General features: G+C 41.6%; 1 protein-coding gene across 2 annotated transcripts in view; it reads right to left on the bottom strand.

Moving 5' to 3' along the window:
• The window catches only part of LOC306670246 (palmitoyltransferase ZDHHC19-like), a 401,798-nt gene that overhangs the window by 361,272 nt on the left and 26,987 nt on the right, over positions 1 to 13,539 (bottom strand). The gene's annotated exons all lie outside the window — the stretch shown is intronic.

Below are 13,539 nucleotides of genomic sequence, written 5' to 3' on the forward strand. Positions count from 1 at the left end.
AATTTGCACTGTGTCCTCTTGTATAGAGACAACAAAATTCAGATAGTATTACAAATGGAACCCCCAAGGAACATCCCTCCTGACTTCTACTAGGGACCCATCAATGGAGGCATTAATGTATATCATCAGTGTTGGCCTCTGGACTAGCCTGCTGCTTCCCACCTACCCTAGACCTTCTCAGAAGGACATCCCAATTACTCCAACCACACCCTTTTCCAGCCTGATGCAGCTAGAACCATTGTTGCCCTAACTCCCAACAGTTGTAAGAGTATCCCCTGAGGTGGGGATTGAGGGAGATATGGAAGGACTAGGGCAGCAAGGGTAAGATGGCAAGTGAGGAGGCTGAGATCAGGATCAGAACAAGAAGCATGGATCATCAGATGAGGTCAAGGGGAGAGATAAAGGGGGATGATGCACAGAAATCAAATTCCATGCATGCATGATTTTGTCAAGATGAACTCTTCTATGTATAAATATAGAGCTCTGATTAAAATAAAATACCATTTGCATAATTTGCAATAATTTCCAGAAATATTGAACAAGTTTTCAACTGTTATGAGAATAATTATAATACTAATACTGCAATTAAATAGCACAAAATATATTTTCCAATTTATAGATGACAAATGGTATCTTGATCTTTTGATTTAATTTACAGTTCCTTGTGAAATTTAATATTTTATATATCTGCAAGTCACATTGTTTTGTTTTTGTGAGTTGCCTGTTTATACTTTTGCCTGCTCACATTTCAGTGTGGTTGTACTGGGGTTCTCTCCCTTTGTTTATCATGGTAAATATACCCAACATAAAATTTACCTCTTTAGCCATTTACAAATGTCTGGTTCTGCAGCATGAACTACCTTCACATTCTTAGGCAAACATCACCACCCTCCATCTCCAAAACTTTTTCATCACCCCAAACAGACAATCTATGCCCATTAATCAACTCCTCCTCCTTTTCTACCCCGACTGCTCTACTTATTGTCTCTATCAATGTGACTATTCTAGGTGTCTCATATAAAGGGATAGATCATACAATCTATCTTTTTGGGTCTGGTTTATTGCCCTTAGCATAATAATATTTTAAAGGTCTATTTGTAACAAAACATTATGTTAGTATTCATTTCTGTTTAGGCTGAATAATAGTCAATACTATACATATGAATAGCATTCTACAGAACATTTTTTTTTTATCTATTTATCTGCCAGTGAAGATTTCTACATTTGATTACTAGAAATAATGCTGCTGGGAATGCTATTGTATAAATACTTGTTCAAGTCCTTGCTTTTAATGCTTTCAGATATATCTACAGGAGTGGAATTGCTGGATCATATGGTAATTAGCTGCTTACTTCTTTGAGAACTTGCCTTAGTGTTTTACACAGTAGCTGTACCATTTTAAATTCCCATCAAGTATGCAGGAGTGATCCAATTTCTCCTCATACTGAATAACACCTTTTGTTTCCTGGTAGTGTTTGTTTTATAATATACATCCTAATGGGTATGAAGTGGTAGCTCATTGTAGCTTTGATTAAGTGTTGTCTTCCTCCTTTTTATTTGCAGGATAACTTTTAAAAAGAATGAAACATGGCATTTACTGGTAAATAGATGGGAATAGAGAATATCATGCTTAGTGAAAAAAGCCAAACTCAGAAACTCAAAGGTCAAATGTTCTCTGAAATGCAAAAGCTAGAGTAAAATAAAGGAAAAGGGAAGGAAAAGATAACACAAAAAATCAATTAAATATAAATTATAATCATTATTTTTGATGTGCTTATTGCAAACATCTGATTTTGTTATTTGTAATTCTGTGTGAAATTTGTAATATAAAGTTATTTTCTGTATGTAATCAAATCTATTGATTATTTTATTATCATCATCTAAGTTTTCTTGTGTTTTCCTCTCCTTCAAGTTTATAAGTATTAGGTATATAGTTTCCTTTTTCTTTCATTCTTGAATCTATTTGAAATTGAAGAAGGGTAAGATAAGAGACTAATCCATGTGTGTTCCCCATAGTTATAATCAATGGTTCCAGCTTCACTAATCAAGTAATCAAGTAAAACTTCATTCTCTAATTCTTGACCGCCACTTCCAACGAACACTGAGTTCTTCATATGTGCTAAGATATGCAGAGTGGACCCTGTGGTGGGCCTCCCAGATTCTTCTCTAGGAATGAAGAACATACTTGCCTAGCTGCTGGAGTGTAGGTGGGAGACAGCCCCAGATTTGGGGACTGCCTCCACTACTTCCAGGGACAGATTGCATCCTAAGGAATTGACACTACAGGGCATAACAGCCTAGACACTTTGCCTAAAAGCAGGTCAATTTTGAATGTGACTTTGGGGTTTGCTGAGTATTTGCTGGATCCCTACCTCAGGTGACTCCTTCTGCTCAGTCTTGCATCTTCCCCTTTTCTTCCCTTCCTTCCATGGGTGTTTATCCCTAAATCATTCCCATAAATATCCTTCATGTTGATCTCTAAAGTCTGTATGTGGACATTGTGTTTCATTCATCTATTGATTTTAGCACCATGTATTTTGACTTTATGTTTGTAGTTTTCAAATACGAGGAACTTTTTGCATTCTTAGTTGTTATTTTAATCCATATAGTTACATGGTGTCGTAAACACAGCACCATACAAGGACTGGCACTGCAGGTCAGTGGTAAAGTACTTGACTAGCACACATGAGGCAAGGCACTGAGTTAGATCCCCAGTATCACATTAAACACACACACACACACACACACACATACACACACACATACACACACACACACACACAACATTAGAAAAAAATTCACTTATGAACTAACCTAAGAGATTGAACTCAGTCATCTTCTTTCATTTAAAATTGGCATCTGAAGCCAGGCATGGTGGCATAGGCCTGTACTACCAGCTACTCAGTGGCTAAGGCAGGAAGAATGCAAGTTCAAAGCCAGCCTGGGCAACATAGTGAAAACCCATCTCAAAAAACAAAGCAAAGCAAGGGGGAGTGGTAGCTTAGGGGAGAGTGCTGCCTGGCACATGTGAGGCACTGGGTTTGAGCCTAAGCACCACATTAAAAGCAAATAAATAAAATAAAGGTATTGTGTCCATCTACCACTAAGAAACATAAAAAATGAAATGGAAAAAAATAGTGATATAAATCAATCCCATAAAACCAAAGGCCGAATGTTCCCTCTGATATGCAGATGCTGACGTACAACAAGTGGGGGAGGGAAGAAGAGAAGTTCACTGGATTAGACAAATGAGAATGGAGGGAATGGAGGGGTGATGGGAACAGGAAAGACAGTAGAAGGAATTGGACAAAACTTTCCTATGTTCCTATGTGAACACCACCAGTGAAACTCCACATCAGGTACAACCACAAGAAAGGGCAGCTACACTCCATGTATGTAGAGCAAAATACACTCTACTGTCATGTACATCCAAGAAAAACAAATAAAAACATTAATAAAAAAAACAAAGCAGAACATCACACTAGCATATTCCTTTTCCATGAATTTAAGCTGCAATGTAAAACTTTTCACAATGACAACTTATTACAAAATGCAATTAAAATTCTTGAAAAAGGCAGTATTTCATGATGTCAATAGTACTGATACTAAAATTGCACTTTCATTACTTACAAGTCAAGAACTAATTATAATATAGTCTAAAAGAACTAAAAATTGAAAAGGGAAAAATCAAGAAATATGATAACTTAAAAGGATCTTCTAAAGAAGACTATGGTTTCAGTGGTAAATTCTACCACAACTTTATATAGACACCACTCCTTTTCAAACACCACCAGAAAGTACAACAGAAGAAACAATTCCCAACTTATTTTATAGGACCAATATTACTCTGATACCAAAGCCAGACAAAGATATCACAGGAGAAAACTAAGACTAATAGCCATTATGAGTATAGATTAAAAAATCCTTTAAAAAATTAACAAGAAAAATTCAGCAGCATATTAAAAATCATATATCACTGCAACTGGGATTTACCCCAGGAATGCAAGAATGATTCAACATATAAAAATGGAATGTAGCTGGACATGGTGGTGCATGCCTGTAATTCCAGCAACTTGGGAGGCTGAGAGAGGAGGATTTGCAAGACCAAGGCCAGTCTCAGCAACTTAGTGAGGTCCTCAGACATTTAATGAGACTCAATTAAAAATAAAAGGGACTGGGGATGAAACTCATTGGTAAATCATTCCTGGGTTAAATCCCCAGTGTACCCCCCCCCCACAAAAAAAAAAAAAAAGGAAAAAGAAAAAGGAAAGAAAGAAAGATGTTCTATGGGTGATAGTCTGAGACATTATCCCCCAACCTGATTCTGGGGAGATGGCCACGACTGATTCAAACATCACACAGGATTGCACCTTGCTGGGCACATGGTCCTGAATGAATGCAGAGCACATTTCAGACCATGTCTCATCAGATCATTGCAAGAATTGACAAAATTGGTAATCACATCTGTGATTGGAGAAAAACTCTCCAGACCTCATAATTTGGACTGGGATGGAAGAATTTGAAAACAAATAAGAGTTGAAGGTTGCTAGTAGTTTACACTGAAATCTGATACACCATTTTCTTAAACTAAGAATATCTTCCTGCAGCTATGTATTATGTGTAGAAAGGTTTAATAATTATAATACACATTTTTATTATGTACTATGTACTTAGTTTTAGAGTTTTTTAAATGAGTTCCTTGAACATAGTATCTTCTTCTCTTGGACCTGGTAAGTCATGCTATTAATGATTAAACACTAAAACCTGGAATAATGTCAACTATGTAGTATACCACATTAATAGTAAAGGGAAAAATCAACATGATCATTTGATGTAGAAAAAGCATTTGACAATATCTAATACCTTTCCATGATTCAAAAAGAATCACAAACACACACACACACACAACAAAGATAAAAGGAAACTTCCTCAACCAGATAAAAGGCACTTATGAAAAATCTAACATCATATTAATTAAAATTTGCAGCCACTGAAATTAGGTAAGAAAAAATTAAGTGTCCACTTGAGAAAGAAGAAAAAATATCTCTTTGCAGATGGCAAGAACTTACATATAGAAATCCCTAAGTCAGTGTGAAAACGAACACCTGTGACAACTAGGCAGGCTACGAGGGAGGTTGAAAAAAGAGGATCACAAGTTGAATGCCGGCCTGGTCAATTTAGTGGGACCAATCTCTCAAAATATAAAAGAGCTTGGGATGTAGCTCAGTGGTAGAGTGCCTGCCTGCCATGCATAAGACCCAGGGCTTGATATGATCCCCAGTACCACACACAATGGCGCGCTCTCTCTCTCTCTCTCTCTCTCTCACACACACACACACAAACAATCCTAAAGAATACAACCATGTGCACACATACAACTAGAACTATTAATAAATAAGTTCCCTTTTCATTTCGTGCAATGGTTTGAGGTACACTAGGTATTATTGTGGCTGGTGGGTTTTCTCTTCTCTCATCTCCAGTCCTTATCAGGGAGCCAGCCAGGTCAGTTACCATGATTAATACTGTGATCACACTTTAAGGATGAGAGCAATGCTAAGTGCCTTGCCCTAGGTCAAAGAGCCAGACAGAGTTGGTTCCTGAGCTTGGATCTCCAGGGAGCAATGCTCTTTCCTTCCAAGAGGCCTTTGTCCTAGACCCTCAGTGTCTCTCCCACACCCCAGGAAACAGACTTCTCTGAACCTAGAACACACAGGCAGAGGAGCCATAGAAAGCAGCAAAAAACATTTATGGGGATTGGGGAGTCATGGGGGTCATGGCACTTCCAAGAGCAGAATGAGTGGGGACTCAGGCCCAAGAAGACTCCATGTGGGGGTCACATGATGGCATCACTTGCACATCCAGGCCACTAGGAGGAGGTGAATGGGAGGCCAAGCCTCCACTGAGAGACTTCCACTGCAGCACTGGGCTGATGGGAAGATAAACACAGAGTCAGTACATGGGGGCTCTCTGTAAATTCCACCCCACAGTTCACAGTCAAGTCTGAGTACCCTGCAGGAAGGACAGAGGAGAGGTCTGGTACCACTCATCAATGTAAGGGCATTTGGGAGGCACTGTAGGTCACCCACTCCACTGTAGTCCTAATGCTCCACTCCATATGTTTCACAAGGGACTTCAAGTAAAAATTTTCATTAAAACAAAAAGTCTTCCTAAATATTATAAATTAGTGAACTAGTTTCAGTCCTCATTAATACCTGAGGAAACTCAGGCCCAGAAAGGTAAAGGACTGGCCCAAGGCAACCAGCTAGTTAGCTATGCAGTCTTTTCATATATCCAGGGACACCTGGTTGTGCTCTGAAGCCCTGTGTCCTGGACCCTGCACCCTCCAGGTTCATACTCCTGCTCCTTAAGCTTCAAGTGCTTCAGCTTCAGGGCCAGCTCCACCTCAGGGGCTCCCCCAACACATGTGCAACCACAGACACCCCTCCCCCAGTGCACACCCACTACTCCTCACCTGCTAGATGGCTACAGCCTCACCACTCCCTGGGGGCACCTGCCCATCTGTGTTGAAAACTAGTTTGAGCATTGGGCCCAGGGAGGTCTTTGTGATGGTGTGCTGGGATGTGTCATGGAGAGCTCAGGACCTCCATCGAATCCCACTCTGTTCCCTCCTCCCTCTGGAACCACACAGCATCCAACATACACCTGGGAAATGACAGGACAAATGTAAGGGGTCACCACCCAGTTTCCTGCTCTTCCTGACCACCCTCACTCCTCAGCTTAGACAGCACAGAGACCAGAGCTCTCATCCAGGACTCCCATCCAGGCTGGGGTTCCTCTCATTTCTTGGAGCTAGAACCTACAAAGGCAAGGAAGAGGGAAATTCCCAGAGACTCCCATTGTGCCCTGGAGAAAATCACCAAGGAAGAGAACAGTGAGGGTCAGGGCCAGGGAGCTGGAGTAAGGGACCAGGGAAGAAGACCCAGCCTCACCAGTCCCAGGGTCCAACCACTTGAGCCTCTGGTTTACCAACTCACTTGGGCCCCAGTGGTGCGCACAGGGTGACATGCCAGTTTCTGATACAACCCTGGTTGAATGGGTTGTTGTCCTGAAGGGAGACGGGGATGGGAAGAGGAGCTCAGAAATGGCAGGACTCGGCACAACCATCTCCCAGTGACCCTCCCTAAGGTGGTCAGCTGAGCCAGGGCTCAACTCAGGCCTGGAGCGAGAATCCAAGGCAGGGAAACCCAGAGTGACCCAGGGATCCTGCCTCCCAGGGCCCTGGGAAGAGCCCTCCCTCCACCCACTTGTGAGCAGCTCTCCCTGACAGTGCTGACCCTGCACCACCTCTCCTGCCTTCTCAGGGCTCCCTCCTCACCTGCTCCTCCCCTGGCAGCAATCCTGCTCTGTCTCTATGGGGCCCACTCGTCCTCCCACCACGTCTTTCCAGATCCCTTACAAGATCTTCCCTCTGCTGCTCAACTGCTCCACAGTCAGTGTCACCCCTGCTCCCACTTCCTCTCCCACCCCTCACTGTTCCTAAACATGTGCCTTCAGTGAATTTCACAATCTGGGAGGACAGTGGCAGCAGGGATGCCCAGGTGTATTTTCCTAGTAAGAAATCACATGGCCCAGGAGAGTCTGGGCTGAAGGCCTTCAGTACACAAAACAAGGTCAAGCTCAAAGGTCGAATCCTACTCTTGACACTGACTGGCTTCTTCTCTCTCTTCTTCCACTTTTTTCTTCTCCCTACTCCTTCCATCATCCTGTCCACCTCCTCACCCACCAAACCAGGTTGAATGTCACCCCAAGGATAAGAGTTGTAGCTAGCAAATATTGTCACAATGGGAAGTGACCCAGCAGCACCTCTGCCCACCCCCAACTCTCCCATGGCACACACAAGAAGATTTTGATTTTAAAAGCTGTTTTACACTAGAGTAGGATCCACATCAGAATAGCTCTGGAATATTCCACCAAGTCCCAAAAGCAACATGAACCATTGAACTCTATGAGGTTCTGCCTCCTTTAAGTATTTCACAGGACTTAAACTAGTATCCTGCCAGAAGCAGTGGTGCAGGCCTGTAATCCAGGAGCCTGAGACAGGAGGATTGCAAGATTAAGGTCAGTCTCAGCAACTTAGCAAGGCCTTCAGCAAGTTAGGGAGACACTAACTCATAACAAAATATAACAAGGATTGAAGATGTAACTTCAGTGATAAAGCACCCTGGGATCAATCCCTAGTATCAGAACAAATTAATTAATGGCAGAGTAATGAAAAAATCCACAAAATTTTCAATTTAGAGAAAGAATTTTTGAGTAGATGTTTATAAAGTATAGCAAATATTGATCGTACATAAGTTATAAAAAAATCCTTAAGGAATGATAATTAATAAATTTTTAAAAACTGAGCAGTAAATTTGAATACTTTCCTCTCCCCACATGGAATCCAATCAGACAAGTAAAAAATCCAACAGCTCTGAAGCACCCAGAAGACCTTCTCTCACTGGTTCCACTCTTGGGGATCCTGTTCCAATTCTGTGTCTCAAACTCCCTCCCATTCCACAGCACCAAAATCAAGTGACATCTTCTTCTTGCCCCATCTTCTACCCAACTTCCTGCTGCCTCTCATTCTTTCCCTTATCTCCACGGAATCAGGGCATCAGGCTTGTTTCTGTTCCTTTCTCTCTTTTTTCCTATCCCCAAAGGCTGATTATTTTGTTTGTTGGCTCGATACTTTATTCAGATTCCTTTTCTTTGTCTGCTGGGGATTGAAGAACCAGGGTCTTGAACATGCCAAGCACATGCTCTACCACTCAGATACACCCCCAGCCAAAACTATTTCAGGGCATCAAAGATGCCTCAGTCAAGCTGAGCAAAGCAATAAGAACTCTGCTTCTTTGGATGATGCTATGAAGAAAATGAAATGACAAGCTACAGATGGCAAGAAAAGATCTGCAACACATTGATCTAAATCCAGCACAAAGAACTCTTAAAATTCAATAAGGAAACAACCGTTTTTGTTTGTTTGTTTTTTTAATGAGTAAAAGATTGGAGCAAACACTTTATCAAAGACATACTGATGGGCAATAAGACATGAAAAATGGTCAACATCATTACTCATTAAGAAACACACACTGGAGCATGAATCAGATACCACTACTCTTTTATAAGCCTAAAATTAAAAGACAAAATAAAATAACAACAAACGACAGGGTCAAATGCTGGGGAGGATGTGGAGCAACTGCAATTCTCATACATCGCTGGTACAAATTAGAGATATAGCTGTTTTGGAAGACAAATTTGGAAATTTCCTAAAAAGTTCCACATATGGTTACTTGTGTGGAACACAAGTGACTCAGCAATGCCACCACTAAGAATTTACCCAGAAGAAATGAAAACTTATATTCACATGCCTGTAAACCAATGCTAGTAGCTGCTTTATTTATAACTGTGAAAAACAAGCTGGGCACAGTATAATACCAGCCTGAAGCAGGAAGATTGCAAGTTCATAGGCAGTCTCAGTAACTCAGTGAGGCCCTAAGCAACTTAGTGGGACCCTGACTCAAAAGAAAAAAGATAAAGTTTTAAAAAAATAGGGGAGGGCTGGTGATGTTGCTCAGTGGTTAAGCATCCCTGGGTTCAATTCCTGACTAAACAAACAAACAAACAAACAAAAAACCTGTTGAAAAACTAGATACAATGTAAAAATTCTTCAAGTGGTGAATGAATAAATAATCTGTAGGGCATCCATACAATACTACACAACAAAAGGAAATAAACTACTGATATGAGCTACACATGGATGAATCTCAAATGCGTTGTGCTAAATGAATGAAACCATACTAAAAAGGCAACAACTCCATTTATACGTGATTCTGGACTAAGAAACAACAGAAGGACATAGGGAAAGATTTTGACAACAAAAGATGATGAAAGGGTTTTCTGGGGTAGTGAAACTGGTCTAACCTTGATTATGGTGGACAGTGCAGGATGGTCTCCATTTGTCAAAATCCCTAACTATAGACTAAAAAGTGTGTATTTTACGTGTGTAAATTATTCTCAACAAATGACTTTAAAAAAAAAAAAAAATCCTACCATGGCTCCCAGGTTTCCATTTCATTCAGACTAAATTCCACGCTTCACTTCCTGGACTTTTTAAATCTTGACACCTCCACCCCATGGTGTCAACTTCCTTGCCCATGCCACCTTGTGCTTGAATAAGAGCCATGTCCTCATCCTTCCATTAATATCCTACTTTCGGGTTCCTTACCTTTTTGTAAAGGGTGCCTCTCACAGGCAATGGCCCCTCCTGTCCTCTGCCTTTCCAAAATCACACCTAGGATAAGTAGAGTCCTACTCTACGATGCCTGCCTCACCAACCTTTCAGTTTCTTTGAGTCTGTTGAACCACTCAGGACTGACCCCCTCTCAGAATGTCCCTGAGTGTCTTCCTGATGTCACGCTGATTGCAGCTTCCTACCTACACAAGTGCAGGATGCACTTACCTCTATCCCCTCCCTCAAATGACAGGCAGCCTAGCACACAGGAGGCTCTGGAAGGAATGCACCCAGGAAGGAGAGTGACAACAAAGCTCCAGGGGGAGAAAAGGCTTGAGCTGCATCTTAAGAGGTGAGTGTGGAAGGACTAATGAGGCACCATCAGGGCCAAGGGCAGTACAGAAAGTGCCGTGTGGCAGAGGTGCAAGATGCCTCGTCACAGCCTAGTATCCCTGCACAGGCACTCAGTCCCACTTACCTGGGCCTCGTAGGGGTGCCTGGCGGTGCTCACCGCTACAGCTTGGTCACCAGCACCAAGATGAGTGGCAGCAGGGCGCCGAAGGCAAGTACAGACACATTGAAGCTGTGCACAGTTTAAGAAGCCAAACTAAGGGACAGTTCCTCACTGGCCCTGCCCTTGCTTTCAGCTCTGCCCTCCATGACCCTGCCCACATAGAGTCACGCCCACTTGCTCTTCCTTCCTGGACTAGATTGTTACCAGTACACCCAACGGTAACCTAACTCCACCGTGCTATCCTTCTGCCCGTCCCTTTTCTACCTCTGGGAGGCAGATTCTTTACTCTACTCCGACCTCATTAGATTCTTAACTCCACAGTTCATCCTACCAAGACTGTCTCCCTGACTCCACTCGTCTTCAACATGGCCTTGACAGGTCCTCCCAAGGGGCTTTTCCCTCTAGCCCCGCCCACATCAACCCCACCCTCATTGACCTGCCCCTTGGCTGTCCAGCCCTCCCTCTCCATAAGTCATGCTATTCCCAGTGGAGGCCCTTTGCACTGTGTGAATATCCCATGGTTTTGTCTAAGGAGAATGGCAGGTCTCTGGTGTGAACAAGGAAGGTCACGCATGTCACCAGCTGGGCAGCAAGGTACAAACAAAGGGACCCCAGCAGCAGCATGAAGATACTGATGTTAAGGTGACCCACACAGTTGTTGGTCCACTTGCAGTGATGGTCATATTCCTAAGGGGAAAGAAGCCAGGCCTCAAGGGTCTACCTGGCCTGGCCTCTATCATCTGCTAATACTCAGGCCTCCTGCAACCTGGTCCTCTAGGCCACCTGCACCTGGCACTACACATGAACTCCTATCTCCAGAGAGAATCTGGCAGTTCCTTTGTTAGAGCAGAGTTAGGACTACGTGGCTCATCAAGTCACTTGTCATGAGTGAAGTCTTTAGAGATAAGACGTGCCTGGTGTTACACTGAGCCTCTATTTTCTCAGATACTGGATAAGAATGTAAAGAACTGCCTCCCCCAGCCAGCCTTCTGCCCTTGGAAACTCGTGCAGGGTGTGCACAAGAGAGAAGAGCATTCAGACCCCAGGAAACCCTCCAACTTGGACACCCAGAGGAAGACAGGTAAGGATCACAAGAACAGAGAAACACCTGGCCTAGAGTCTTGGTATCTAGTATCAGCAATCCAGGGGATGGGATAGGGGCTGCCTTTCATCCACCTGACTCCACCAGGCTCAGCACAGATGTGATGCCCTTTGCATGTCAGCACCTGTGCAAACAAAGCCTGCCTCTCAGGACAGGGGCAGACACAGACACAATAACTTTATCCTATGTCTTTGGCAGCTTTGTCTAGTATTAGATAAGTGTGCTTATGCGAGATTGTCTCAGTGTCTTCCATTTGTCTTCATGTGAATTTTGGTGCTAGTATCATGCTATTTTTGTTACTATACCTTTGTGGTGTAATTTGAGGTCTAGTATTGTGATTCTTGGACTATCAATCTTTTTGCTCAGGATTGCTTTGGCTCTGCTGGGTCTCTTATTTTTCTAAATGAATTTTAGAACTGTGTTTTTAGTATAGTGAAGAACGTCATTGTTATTTGGATGGGAATTGCACTAACCCTGTATTTTGCTTTTGGTGGTATGGCCATTTTGATAATATTGCTTTTGTCTCTCCAAGAGCATGAGAGGTCTTTCCTCTTCTAAGGTATTCTTCAAATTTTCTTCAGAGTTCTATAGTTTTCATTGTAGAGGCTCTTCACATTCTTTGTTATATTAATTACCAAGTATTTTTTTGAGGTTGTGGTGAATGGGATAGTTTTTCTCTTCTTCAGTAGATTCATTATTGGAGTATTGGAAGTAATAATTTGAGTATTAATCTTACTTTCCCACATTTTTATATTAGTTTTCTGTTGCTTCAATCTTAGAGGCTTAAAATACACAAATTTAGTAAACCACAGTCTTCAAGTAAGAAGTGCAGTAAAATTCTACAAAGCTAAACCCAAGATGATTGAAGAACTATATTCTCTTGGTGGCTATAAGAGCCATGTTTTTAAGGGATGTTTATACTACTTGGTTCCTGGTTGGGTTCCTCCGTATTTAAAGTCAACAACAGAAGGGTCACATATCTCATTGCCAGTCTTCTTTACTGACTCCCTCTTCTACTTCTAAACCCTCTTGTAATTATATTGTGTACACATGGACAATTCAAGGTTAGTTACCCATTCTACAGTCAGCTGATTAGAAATCTTAGCTTCATCTGTGAGCTTAGTTTCCTTTTAAACTTTATTTTAGGGTGCCCATAAGTCTGACAACTGGGGCATGTGGACATCTAGGAGGGGGTCATTATTGTGCATGTCACATGTATTTTTCAATCTTTTCCTCATTTTTTTCCAAATAATAGGACACCAAAATATCCATCATTTATTTCATTATGAATCTTAGACATTATAAATATCTAATTTTAATATAACTTCCTTTCATTAAATATTAACAAATAGAACTCAGTTCCCCTTGAATATGGAGATATGCATATAAGAAATTCTTATGGAAATCAAACTCCCTGAGCATAAGAAGGAAAATCAATCAGCATGAGATTATCAACCCAATTTTTAGAACTTTTAGTTTAAGTGTACTCTTAGCTATTGATTTCTTTTCCCTCATTTATTGCAACTACTTTCTGACTCACTGTCGTAGCTGCTCTTTGATAAATTCTTTCCCATTTTATACATTCATTTTTTAAAATTTTTAAAGAGAAATTTTTATAACTCTATGAAATACATAGACTAATACATGATTCAATATATTTCAATGGAAAGCTCAAATTTTACAGAATAG

The sequence above is a fragment of the Sciurus vulgaris genome (genome assembly GCF_902686455.1).
Source record: "Sciurus vulgaris genome assembly, chromosome: 10".
NCBI lineage: Eukaryota > Metazoa > Chordata > Mammalia > Rodentia > Sciuridae > Sciurus > Sciurus vulgaris.